Here is a 12,245-nt window from a genome sequence, read left to right on the forward strand (position 1 = left end):
ACCGAAGCTGCTACAGCTCGATTGGCCAAATACCCTTAGATCCTATTTCGGTGAATTTGACATCTGCCTTGTATGTAACAGATTAGCGGTTTAGCAGTTTTAATTTAGTTTGAGTGAAGGAATTAATTTTATAGCAAAATCCGAAATCGTGAAGAACTAAGCTTATTCTCGGATTCCTGAATCTTTAGATTTGCTCTTTCTTTTACTGCAAAGTACAATGTTGAGCAGCACTAATGAGTTGTTTCTATTTTTGGCAGGCTTTACCTTTGCGGGTGAAGCCCTTTCTGTCTGTGCAAAAGAAATCTTCTTACTGTGCAGAGTGACTTCTTTGAGTAGAGTCGCCTTACTTGTTGCGACTGTGCCGATGTTCGAAGCTGGAGTGCAAAGTTGTTGCTTGAATGGTGCTTGCTGGAGCGTGCGGGAGTGCAAAGTTATACCATTTAAAAGGGCTGAAGAGTGCTCAGTGCAGCGGGTGGGCGACACTCTGGCCACCTTGAAAACCGAGATTACATCCACTACCAGGGGCAGCCCAAGTTCTGCCGCAAGTGTGGTGAGCATGGGCACCTGGTTGAGGCTTGTACCAAGGTGTTATGTGGGAAGAGCAGAGAAATTGGGCAAACTTTTGGAGAGTGTCCAAATGGCAGGAAATGTAATCTCTGTGGAGAATTAAATCACCTCTTCAGAGATTGCCCTAAATCTTTTGCCAACAAATTAAAGACGGTAAAGCCACAGTCAAGCCAACAAAGAGAAGGACCAAAGGTGGCAGTTGGTGAACAAAGTGAAGAGGTTGACCCAATAAATTCAAACTTCCCGCCAAAAGCTTGGATTGGAAGTGAGGAGCAAAAAGGGGAGGGGCCTGTAGAGGCCTCACCACTCAGTGTTGAAGTCTGTGAGAATTCACAGGCAGAGGGTGGAGCTACGCTAAATGAGGAGGAAGAGCAGACAGGTGAGTCTAGTGAAGATACTCACCTCCCCGAAGGTCAACAGCCGAAGAGGACGGCATCTGAGCCTCTGATTCCCCAGTGGTATCAGAGAAGAGGGGAAGGGTTAGGTCCCTTTCAGACAGTTCTTCAGTGGAAGAACCTAGAGTCTTCCCCTCCGACTCACCAAATGAGGTCTCCTTTTTAACTTCAGCTCTGCACTCGACCCCCAGGGACTCAAAGTTAAATGCAACATTGCGTCAGAGGCCAACACCGAGAGTCCGAAAAGGAAATATAGATCAACCTACTCACTTTTCACCTAAAGAAATGAAGGAAGAGCTAGTTTCCCAAGAAATAACCTGTGTGTAATTTGTTTTGATAACTTAGAAAAACGAAAATGACATACCTACTTTCCTTTATGCTTTTAATGGTTCTCACCTTCTCAACACTAAATGTGAGAAGTGTGAAATCAAAGACAAGAGCCCAGAGTATTTTATCCATCTTAGACTCCATAAAATCAGATGTGTTTTTAATACAAGAATGTGGACTACCTTTTTTAAAAAACCATAGTCAATGGGAGGAAATGTGGCCCCATTTATCGATATGGAGTGGCTCAAATCAAAATAAAAATGATGGTGTGGCCATTCTAATTAAAAATCCGCATGTTCTGGTGAAAGGTAGCACAGTGGTGAGAGACGGACGGGCACTTTTAGCACACTTGAATTTTATGGGGCAAGACTTTAACCTCTTAAATATTTATGGTTTCAATGGAAAAATTGAAAGGTATGACCTTTTAGAAGATATACAGCTTTACATGCTAGGGCAAGTACCTTTAGTTGTAGGAGGGGATTTTAACTGTATCTTGAGCAGGAAAGATAGAAAAAGAGCAGGGGTAGATTTTAAAGTGGATAAGACTTCGATTTTACTTCAGGGCATATGCAGGGATTTTAAGCTTACTGACTGTTTTAAAACCATGCATCCCAGAGAGGAGGGCTTCACCTGGTTTAGTCATGATGGCACCAGAGCCTCTCGCATTGATTATTTCTTTACTAGAGATTGCCCACCCACTGATGTTAGATTAACCCCTGTTTTCTTTTCAGACCACCTTATGCTCTCCTGCACCCTTTCACCCCCTTCTGGTGTGACGGTAGGAAGTGGTCTGTGGAAACTCAACTGTTCCCTGTTGGAGGATGAAATCATAGTCAGTCAGTACAGGGAATGTTATAAAGAGTGGCAGACCCTTCAAGACCTCTACGAAACACATGCACAATGGTGGGAAATGGTGAAGGAAACGACCCAGACTTTTTTTAAACAGCAAGGTAAACGTAAAAAAAGGAAAGAGAATAGATGTATGATGGGACTACATAAACGCTTACAGCGCTACTTTAAACTAAATCAGTGTGGCATAGACTTTAAAGAAGAAATCAAAGATGTCAAAAAGGAAATGTCAGTTTTAGCAGAAATAAAGAGTAAAGGAATTTTTGTAAGAAGCAGGGAGCAGGAAATTGAGGAAGGTGAAAAAGAAAGAAAGTTATAAATAAAAAGGAGTGTATTCAAAATCTAAAAAGAGAAGATGGGTTTTTAACAAAATCCACACAAGAGATGATTGAAACTGTACATACCTTTTATAGTAACATGTACAAAGAGAAACCAGTGCACTTGGAAACATCGGCAGAAATCTTAAAATTCGTTGACAAAACCGTAAAAGAGAATGCACACTTGACACAGAATTTTACTGCTTTAGAGTTAAAAAAATGCCTAACAGGTTTTAAGAGAAGTCGAGCTCCGGGTTTAGACGGGCTTCCTGCAGAATTCTATCTGACCTATTGGGACCTTTTATCATCAGACATTTTAGATGTTTTTAAAGATTTTGAAAAACTCGACCGACTGCCTGACAGTTTTAGAGTGGGAATAGTGACTCTACTTTATAAAAAAAATGATAAGACTGACCTAAAGAATTGGAGGCCCATCACACTTTTAAACTTTGACTGTAAACTTTTTAGCAAGGTTTTAGCGACACGGATGTCCTCTGTTTTAGAGGAGGTAATTCACCCAGACCAAGCTTGTGCCATCTCAGGGAGACAACTCACCGACAGCCTCGTACTGATTCGAGACATCATTGATTACGCTAGAGACAGAAACACCCGGCTTGTCATCTTAAATTTAGACTTTGAAAAAGCATTTGATCGGGTCTCGCATCAATATCTCTTTCAGGTGTTGCAGCCATCGAAAAGGGCCCGATTGTTCCTACTTGGTGAGCTTTGCTTGGTTGAGACGCTTGCCCCCCCCCCCCTGCTCCTCGGCTGACCAAGTAGAAACAATCTATTCGATGGCTGCCTTGTCTTGTAAGGCGACTCTACTCAGAGAAGTCACTCTGCAAAGTAGCAAGATTTCTTTTGCACAGACAAAAAGGGCTTCACCCGCAAAGGTAAAGCCTGCCAATAATAGAAACAACTCATTAGTGCTGCTCTCCACGGAAGTCTTTAGTAAAAGGCGAAAGACTTGTATGTTATGAAGAGAAACCAGAGTACGATTATCCGTCACTGCGGGAGCAGGGCATCAGGCTAGTTGGTATAGCCACCTTCCCCATGGTGAGCTTTGCTTGGTTGAGACGCTTGCCCCCCCCCCCCCCCCCCCCTTGCTCCTCGGCTGACCAAGTAGGAACAATCGGGCCCTATTCGATGGCTGCCTTGTCTTTTACTCTATGCAAAAGACAAGGCAGCAACAAAAACACCACGAGAATCCCGTATTGAGGCTTTGTTCTGACCGCTCATTCGGTGTCGCGTTTCTTTCAAGCAATTCTCCCGGTTAGCCGACACTCGGCTCGCTCCCATAGCCGTGTTAAAGTCTACTTCGCATTCACTCTCTTTTCTCAGCAGACTCTTGGGATTTTATCTATAAAATGAATTCCTTCACTCAAACTATGTTAAAACTGCTTTGTCGTTCATATTTACCATGTCTAGAAAGATTTAAACAAAAAAAACAACGTTGTACTTTGCAGTAAAAGAAAGAGCAAATCTAAAGTTTCAGGAATCCGAGAATAAGCTTACTTTCATGAGTGCTTCACGATTTCGGATTTTGCTATAAAATGAATTCCTTCACTCAAACTAAATTAAAACTGCTAAACCGCTAATCTGTTACATGTAAGGCAGATGTCAAATTCACCGAAATAGGATCTAAGGGTATTCGGCCAATCGAGCTGTAGCAGCTTCGGTAAAAGAGTATAAGTTGAAGAGTTTGTGAATAAAGGTGTGCGCACACATAGTGTGCTGTACGAAAATAGGCAGGGAGCAATGCCGGCTGGGGTATATGTTCTTGTATGTTGTCTGACTGTTTGATTTGAATGTGTTGTGTAAGTGTCCTGTTGAATGTTACATGTTTGGGCTTTGACACGCTTCACTGTGGTTGTTAACTGTGTGGTGTGTCCTGAAATGTTATATGTTTGGGCTGTGTGACATGCTTAATGCTTGTCAGTAGCTCCCCACTTATTCATATATAGCAACTGACAACATAAGAAGTCCGGACATACTTTGATAGTAGTTGTAGAAGTATCCTTATTGATAATAGATCACTAATTCATAGTGATAGAACAGTAGATGAACAGGTGCTTGCACATGTCTCACGAAAATAAAATGGGTGTATCATTGCTGATGGCAGAGCAATACTGCCAAACTTATGAGTTCTTGTGGCAAACTTGATTCAGTGTCTTGACGTGTATACGCTGTTTCGCTGACTTGATTGTCACAAGAAACAAAGTGTGTTTGATAAGATCCGACCATTTTATTACGGAAGGATCAATATGTATGGATTCTGATGTGACTGATAAACCCATTCGTATCTTAAGCATAATCTAATACATGAGACAACGCCCTGGCACACGATAAAAAAAAAAAGAGAGAGAGCGGTTTTGTGTCCCCACAGTCCATAATGTAGAAAAGAGAGAAAAAAGCCTTTCTGATTTGGTGTGTGTGCTCATAGTGCAGAGTGTAGAGAAAAGAAAGCCGTTTTGGTGTCACGGGTGTTGTGACTTACACACACACATTTCTAAATTGAGAAAGGAAATTATTTTAGAGGAAGCACTAGAGTTTAGATCCCACATTTGTTGATAGGCATTCATTTATTTCTTCACTTCTGATGAAGTTTCAACAATAAACAACAAACTTTGTATTATGAGAAAGAACCAGAATCATTCTTCAGGAATCCGAAAATAAGCTCTATTTTATGAGTTATGCACGAATTCGGATTCTCCTATAAAACGAATTCCTTAACTCAAACCAAGTTAAGACTGCTTTGTCCTTCATATTTATTCATGTCTAATCAAGTTTCAACGATAAACAACGTTGTACTTTGTAGAATGAGAAAGAACTTCTTCAGCAATAAGCATCTCTCGACATATGACGAAATACAGATTTTGCTATAAAATTAATTCCTTCTATCAGCCTGACTTAAAACTGTTTGTCCTCCTTATTTATCCACTTCAAATCAAGTTTCAACAATTAAAAAAATTTGTAGTTTGAGAAAGAACAACTTAATCTTCAGCAATCAGTATAAAAAGAGGTGCAAATGCCAACCATACATACCTAAAAGGTGGAGCGGAAGTATTCAGCTGCAAGTAGGTGTGAATGTTCGACCATATTTTGTAAAAAGCGGGTAAGAAAAGGTTCGAATGCCCGACTATATATTAACAAAAGCGGGAGGAGATGTCTTCGGATGAGAGTGGGTGAGAATTTCCAACCATAATCTATAAAATACGGTGAAAAAATATATGTGAATGCCTCATAGAACACTAAAAGCGGAAGTGTTCGGCTGCAAGAAGGTGTGAATGTCCGACTATATTTAGTGAAAAGCAGGTGAAGCAAGGTCTGAATGCCCAACCTTACATCATCAAAAGCGAGATCAGAGGTGTTTGGCTGCAAGAAGGCCATAGTTTGCCAAAAGCGGGTAAGCTGCGAATGACCGACTAAATATCAACAAAAGTGGGGGCGGAGGTCTTCGGATGCAAGTGGGTGTGAATATCCCACCATACAAGTATGGTGGAGAGGAAGCTGTGAATGGCCGACCATAGTAAAAGGCGGGTGAGAGAAGGTGCGAATGTCAAACCATACATAATCAAAAGAAGGAGCGGAGGTGTTCTGCTGTAAGAAGGTGTGAATGTCCAACCATAGTTGGTAAAAAGCGGGTAAGAAAAGGTTAAAATACCCGACTGTACACAATCAATAGCGGGAGCGGAGTTGTTCGGCTACTAAAAGGTGTGAAAGTCCGACCATGGTTTGTAAAAAGCGGGTAAGGAAAGGTGCGAATGCCCGACAATGTATGATCAAAAGAGGGAGTAGAGGTTTTCGGCTGCAAGAAGGTCTGAATGTCCAACCATAATTTGTAAAAACCGGGGAAGAAAAGGCTCGAAAGCCCGACTATACACCATCAAAAGTGGGAGCGGAGGTGTTCAGCTGCAAGACGGTCTGAATGTCCATCAATAATTGCTAGAAAACATGAAAGAAAATTTTCGAATATCAAACTGCACATGATCATAAGCGGGAGAGGAGGTGTTCAGCTGCAAGAAGGTGTGAATGTCTACCCATAATTACTGAAAAATGGGTAAGAAAAGGTGCGAATGCCTAACCATACATCATCAAAAGAGGGAGCGGAGGTGTTCCGCTGTAAGACGGTGTGAATGTCCGACCATAGATGGTAAAAAGCGGGTAAGAAAAGGTTAAATTACCCGACTGTACACAATCAAAAGAGGAAGCGGAGTTGTTCAGCTAAGAGAAGGTGTGAAAGTCCGACCTTGGTTTGTAAAAAGCGGGTAAGAAAAGGTTCGTATGCCCGAATATACACCATCAAAAGCGGAAGCGGAGGTGTTCGGCTGCAAGATATTGTGAACGTCCGACCAAAGTTTGTAAAAAGCAGTTAAGAAAAGGTTCGAATATCTAACCAAACATAATCAAAAGCGGGAGCAGAGCTGTTCAACTGCAAGTAGGTGTGAATGTCAGATCATAATTTGCAAAAAGCTGATGAGAAAGGGTGAGAATGCCCGACTATACACCATCAAATGCGGTAGCGGAGTTGTTCGGCTGTGAGTAGGTGTGAATCTCCAACCATAATTGCTGAAAAATGTGTTAGAAAAGGTAAAAATGCCGGTCCATACATCATCAAAATCGGGAGAGGTGGTGTTCAGCTGCAAGAAGGTCTAAATGTCCATCAATAATTGCTAGAAAACATGAAAGAAAATTTTCGAAAATCAAACCACACATGCTCATAAGTGGGAGAGGAGGTGTTCAGCTGCAAGAAGGTGTGAATGTCCACCCATAATACCTGAAAAATGGGTAAAAAAAAGGTGCGAATGCCCAACCATACATCATCAAAAGCAGGAGTGCATGTGTTCGGCTACAAGAAGGTGTGAACGTCCAACCAAAGTTTGTAAAAAGCAGTTAAGAAAAGGTTCGAATATCCAACCATACATAATCAAAAGCGGGAGCAGAGCTGTTTGACTGCAAGTAGGTGTGAATGTCAGATCATAATTTGCAAAAAGCTGATGAGAAAGGGTGAGAATGCCCGACTATACACCATCAAATGCGGGAGCGGAGTTGTTCGGCTGTGAGTAGGTGTGAATCTCCGACCATAATTGCTGAAAAATGTGTTAGAAAAGGTAAGAATGCCGGTCCATACATCATCAAAAGCGAGAGAGGTTGTGTTCGGCTGCAAGTAGGTGTGAATGTCCAGCCATAATTACTCACAAACGGGTAAGAAAAGGTAGTATTGCCAGACCATATATGATCAAAACAGGGAGCGGAGGTGGTTCAGCTGCAAGAAGGTTTGAATGTCCGACTAAAGTTCAAATATATTAACAAAAGCGGGAGGAGAGGTCTTCGGATGAGAGTGGTTGAAAATTTCCAACCATAATGTATAAAATGCGGTGAAAAAAAGGTGTGATAGAACACTAAAAGGTGGAGCGGAAGTGTTCGGCTGCAAGAAGGTGTGAATGTCCGACTATATTTGGTGAAAAGCAGGTGAAGCAAGGTCTGAATGCCCAACCTTACATCATCAAAAGCGAGATCAGAGGTGTTTGGCTGCAAGAAGGCCATAGTTTGCCAAAAGCGGGTAAGGTGCGAATGTCCGACTAAATATCAACAAAATTTGGGGCGGAGGTCTTCGGATGCAAGTGGGTGTGAATGTCCGACTATATTTGGTGAAAAGCAGGTGAAGCAAGGTCTGAATGCCCAACCTTACATCATCAAAAGCGAGATCAGAGGTGTTGGGCTGCAAGAAGGCCATAAATTGCCAAAAGCGGGTAAGGTGCGAATGTCCGACTAAATATCTAAAAAAATTTGGGGCAGAGGTCTTCGGATGCAAGTGGGTGTGAATATCCAACCATACAAGTATGGTGGAGAGGAAGCTGTGAATAGCCGACCATAGTTTGGAAAAAGCGGGTAAGAAAAGGTTTGAATACCCGAACATACACCATCAAAAGAGGGAGCGGAGGTGTTCCGCTGTACGAAGGTGTGAATGTCCGACCATAGTTGGTAAAAAGCGGGTAAGAAAAGGTTAAAATACCCGACTGTACACAATCAATAGCGGGAGTGGATGTGTTCGGCTACAAGAAGGTGTGAAAGTCCGACCATGGTTTGTAAAAAGCGGGTAAGAAAAGGTGCGAATATCCGACAATGTATGATCAAAAGAGAGAGCGGAGGTTTTCGGATACAAGAAGGTTTGAATGTCCCACCATAGTTTGTAAAAAGCAGGTAAGAAAAGGTTCGAATGCCCGACTATACACCATCAAAAGCGGGAGCAGAGGTGTTCCGCTGTAAGACGGTGTGAATGTCCGACCATAGTTGGTAAAAAGCGGGTAAGAAAAGGTTAAAATACCCGACTGTACACAATCAATAGCAGGAGCGGAGTTGTTCGGCTACAAGAAGGTGTGAAAGTCCGACCATGGTTTGTAAAAACCGGGAAGAAAAGGCTCGAAAGCCCGACTATACACCATCAAAAAGAAGGTTTGAATGTCCATCAATAATTGCTTTAAAACAAGAAAGTAAATTTTCGAATATCAAACCGTACATGATCATAAGCGGGAGAGGAGGTGTTCCGCTGTAAGACGGTGTGAATGTCCGACCATAGTTGGTAAAAAGCGGGTAAGAAAAGGTTAAAATACCCGACTGTACACAATCAATAGCGGGAGCGGAGTTGTTCGGCTACTAAAAGGTGTGAAAGTCCGACCCTGGTTTGTAAAAAGCGGGTAAGAAAAGGTTCGAATGCCCGAACATACACCATCAAAAGAGGTAGCGGAGGTGTTCCGCTTTAAGACGGTGTGAATGTCCGATCATAGTTGGTAAAAAGCGGGTAAGAAAAGGTTAAAATACCCGACTGTACACAATCAAAAGAGGGAGCGGAGTTGTTCAGCTAAGAGAAGGTGTGAACGTCCGACCAAAGTTTGTGAAAAAGCAGTTAAGAAAAGGTTCGAATATCTAACCAAACATAATCAAAAGCGGGAGCAGAGCTGTTCGACTGCAAGTAGGTGTGAATGTCAGAGAATAATTTGCAAAAAGCCGATGAGAAAGGGTGAGAAATCCCGACTATACACCATCAAATGCGGTAGCGGAGATGTTCGGCTGTGAGTAGGTGTGATTCTCCAACCATAATTGCTGAAAAATGTGTTAGAAAAGGTAAGAATGCCGGTCCATACATCATCAAAAGCGGGAGAGGTGGTGTTCGGCTGCAAGTAGGTGTGAATGTCCATTAATAATTGCTTTAAAACATGAAAGAAAATTTTCGAATATCAAACCTTACATGATCATTAGCGGGAGAGGAGGTGTTCAGCTGCAAGAAGGTGTGAATATCCACCCATAATTACTGAAAAATCGGTAGGAAAAGATGCGAATGTCCAACCATAAATCATCAAAAGCAGGAGTGGAGTTGTTCAGCTACAAGAAGGTATGAAAGTCCAACCATGGTTTGTAAAAAGCGGGTAAGAGAAGGTTCGAATACCCGAATATATACCATCAAAAGCGGAAGCGGAGGTGTTCGGCTGCAAGAAGGTGTGAACGTCCGACCAAAGTTTGTAAAAAGCAGTTAAGAAAAGGTTTGAATATCCAACCGAACATAATCAAAAGCGGGAGCAGAGCTGTTCGACTGCAAGTAGGTGTGAATGTCAGATCATAATTGCTGAAAAATGTGATAGAAAAGACTAGAATGCCGGACAATACATCATCAAAAGCGGGAGAGGTGGTTTTTCGGCTGCAAGTAGGTGTGAATGTCCAGCCATAATTACTCACAAACGGGGGAAGAAAAGGTAGTATTTTCAGACCACACATGATCAAAACAGGGAATGGAGGTGGTTCAGCAGCAAGGTGTGAATGTCTGACTAAAGTTTGTAAAAACCGTGTAAGTCAAGGGGCGAATGCCCGACAATGTATGATCAAAAGAGGGAGCGGAGGTTTTCGGCTGCAAGGTCTGAATGTCCAACCACAATTTGTAAAAATCGGGGAAGAAAAGGCTCGAAAGCCCGACTATACACCATCAAAAGCGGGAGCAGAGGTGTTCAGGTGCAAGAAGGTCTGAATGTCCGACTAAAAATTACTGAAAAATGGGTAAGAAAAGGTGCGAATGCCAAATCATACATCATCAAAAGCAGGAGCGGATGTGTTCGGCTACAAGAAGGTTTGAATGTCCAACCATAGTAAGTAATAGGCGGGTAAGAAAAGGCTCGAATGCCCGATTATATACCATCAAAAGCGGAAGCGGAGGTGTTCGGCTGCAAGACGGTGTGAACGTCCGACCAAAGTTTGTAAAAAGCAGTTAAGAAAATGTTCGAATATCCAACCAAACATAATCAAAAGCGGGAGCAGAGCTGTTCGACTGCAAGTAGGTGTGAATATCAGATCATAATTTGCAAAAAGCTGATGAGAAAGGGTGAGAATGCCCGACTATACACCATCAAATGTGGGAGCGGAGTTGTTCGGCTGTGAGTAGGTGTGAATCTCTGACCATAATTGCTGAAAAATGTGTTAGAAAAGGTAAGAATGCCGGTCCATACATCATCAAAAGCGAGAGAGGTTGTGTTCGGCTGCAAGTAGGTGTGAATGTCCAACCATAATTACTCACAAACGGGTAAGAAAAGGTAGTATTGCCAGACCATATATGATCAAAACAGGGAGCGGAGGTGGTTCAGCTGCAAGAAGGTTTGAATGTCCGACTAAAGTTCAAATATATTAACAAAAGCGGGAGGAGAGGTCTTCGGATGAGAGTGGTTGAAAATGTCCGACCATAATGTATAAAATGCGGTGAAAAAAAGGAGTGATAGAACACTAAAAGGTGGAGCGGAAGTGTTCGGCTGCAAGAAGGTGTGAATGTCCGACTATATTTGGTGAAAAGCAGGTGAAGCAAGGTCTGAATGCCCAACCTTACATCATCAAAAGCGAGATCAGAGGTGTTTGGCTGCAAGAAGGCCATAGTTTGCCAAAAGCGGGTAAGGTGCGAATGTCCGACTAAATATCAACAAAATTTGGGGCGGAGGTCTTCGGATGCAAGTGGGTGTGAATATCCCACCATACAAGTATGGTGGAGAGGAAGCTGTTAATAGCCGACCATAGTTTGGAAAAAGCGGGTAATAAAAGGTTTGAATGCCCGAACATACACCATCAAAAGAGGGAGCGGAGGTGTTCCTCTGTACGAAGGTGTGAATGTCCGACCATACTTGGTAAAAAGCGGGTAAGAAAAGGTTAAAATACCCAACTGTACACAATCAATAGCGGGAGCGGATGTGTTCGGCTACAAGAAGATGTGAAAGTCCGACCATGGTTTGTAAAAAGCGGGTAAGAAAAGGTGCGAATGTCCGACAATGTATGATCAAAAGAGAGAGCGGAGGTTTTCGGATACAAGAAGGTTTGAATGTCCCACCATAGTTTGTAAAAAGCGGGTAAGAAAAGCTTCGAATGCCCGACTATACACCATCAAAAGCGGGAGCAGAGGTGTTCCGCTGTAAGACGGTGTGAATGTCCGACCATAGTTGGTAAAAAGCGGGTAAGAAAAGGTTAAAATACCCGACTGTACACAATCAATAGCGGGAGCGGAGTTGTTCGGCTACAAGAAGGTGTGAAAGTCCGACCATGGTTTGTAAAAACCGGGAAGAAAAGGCTCGAAAGCCCGTCTATACACCATCAAAAAGAAGGTTTGAATGTCCATCAATAATTGCTTTAAAACAAGAAAGTAAATTTTCGAATATCAAACCGCACATGATCATAAGCGGGAGAGGTGTTCGGCTGCAAGAAGGTGTGAATGTCCACCCATAATTCATGAAAAATGGGTAAAAAAAAAGGTGCGAATGCCTAA

The 12,245-nt window shown here is 42.4% G+C and overlaps 1 non-coding gene across 1 annotated transcript; it reads right to left on the bottom strand.

Annotated features, from left to right (window-relative positions):
* Positions 1-3,337: 3,337 nt before the first annotated feature.
* On the bottom strand, positions 3,338-3,451 carry LOC140279043 (U5 spliceosomal RNA). The gene has a single exon (XR_011909248.1). It is a non-coding gene; the product is annotated as a U5 spliceosomal RNA (small nuclear RNA).
* Positions 3,452-12,245: the final 8,794 nt, after the last annotated feature.

The sequence above is a fragment of the Leuresthes tenuis genome, unplaced genomic scaffold (genome assembly GCF_036924035.1).
Source record: "Leuresthes tenuis unplaced genomic scaffold, fLeuTen1.0.hap1 SCAF_20, whole genome shotgun sequence".
Taxonomy (NCBI): domain Eukaryota; kingdom Metazoa; phylum Chordata; class Actinopteri; order Atheriniformes; family Atherinopsidae; genus Leuresthes; species Leuresthes tenuis.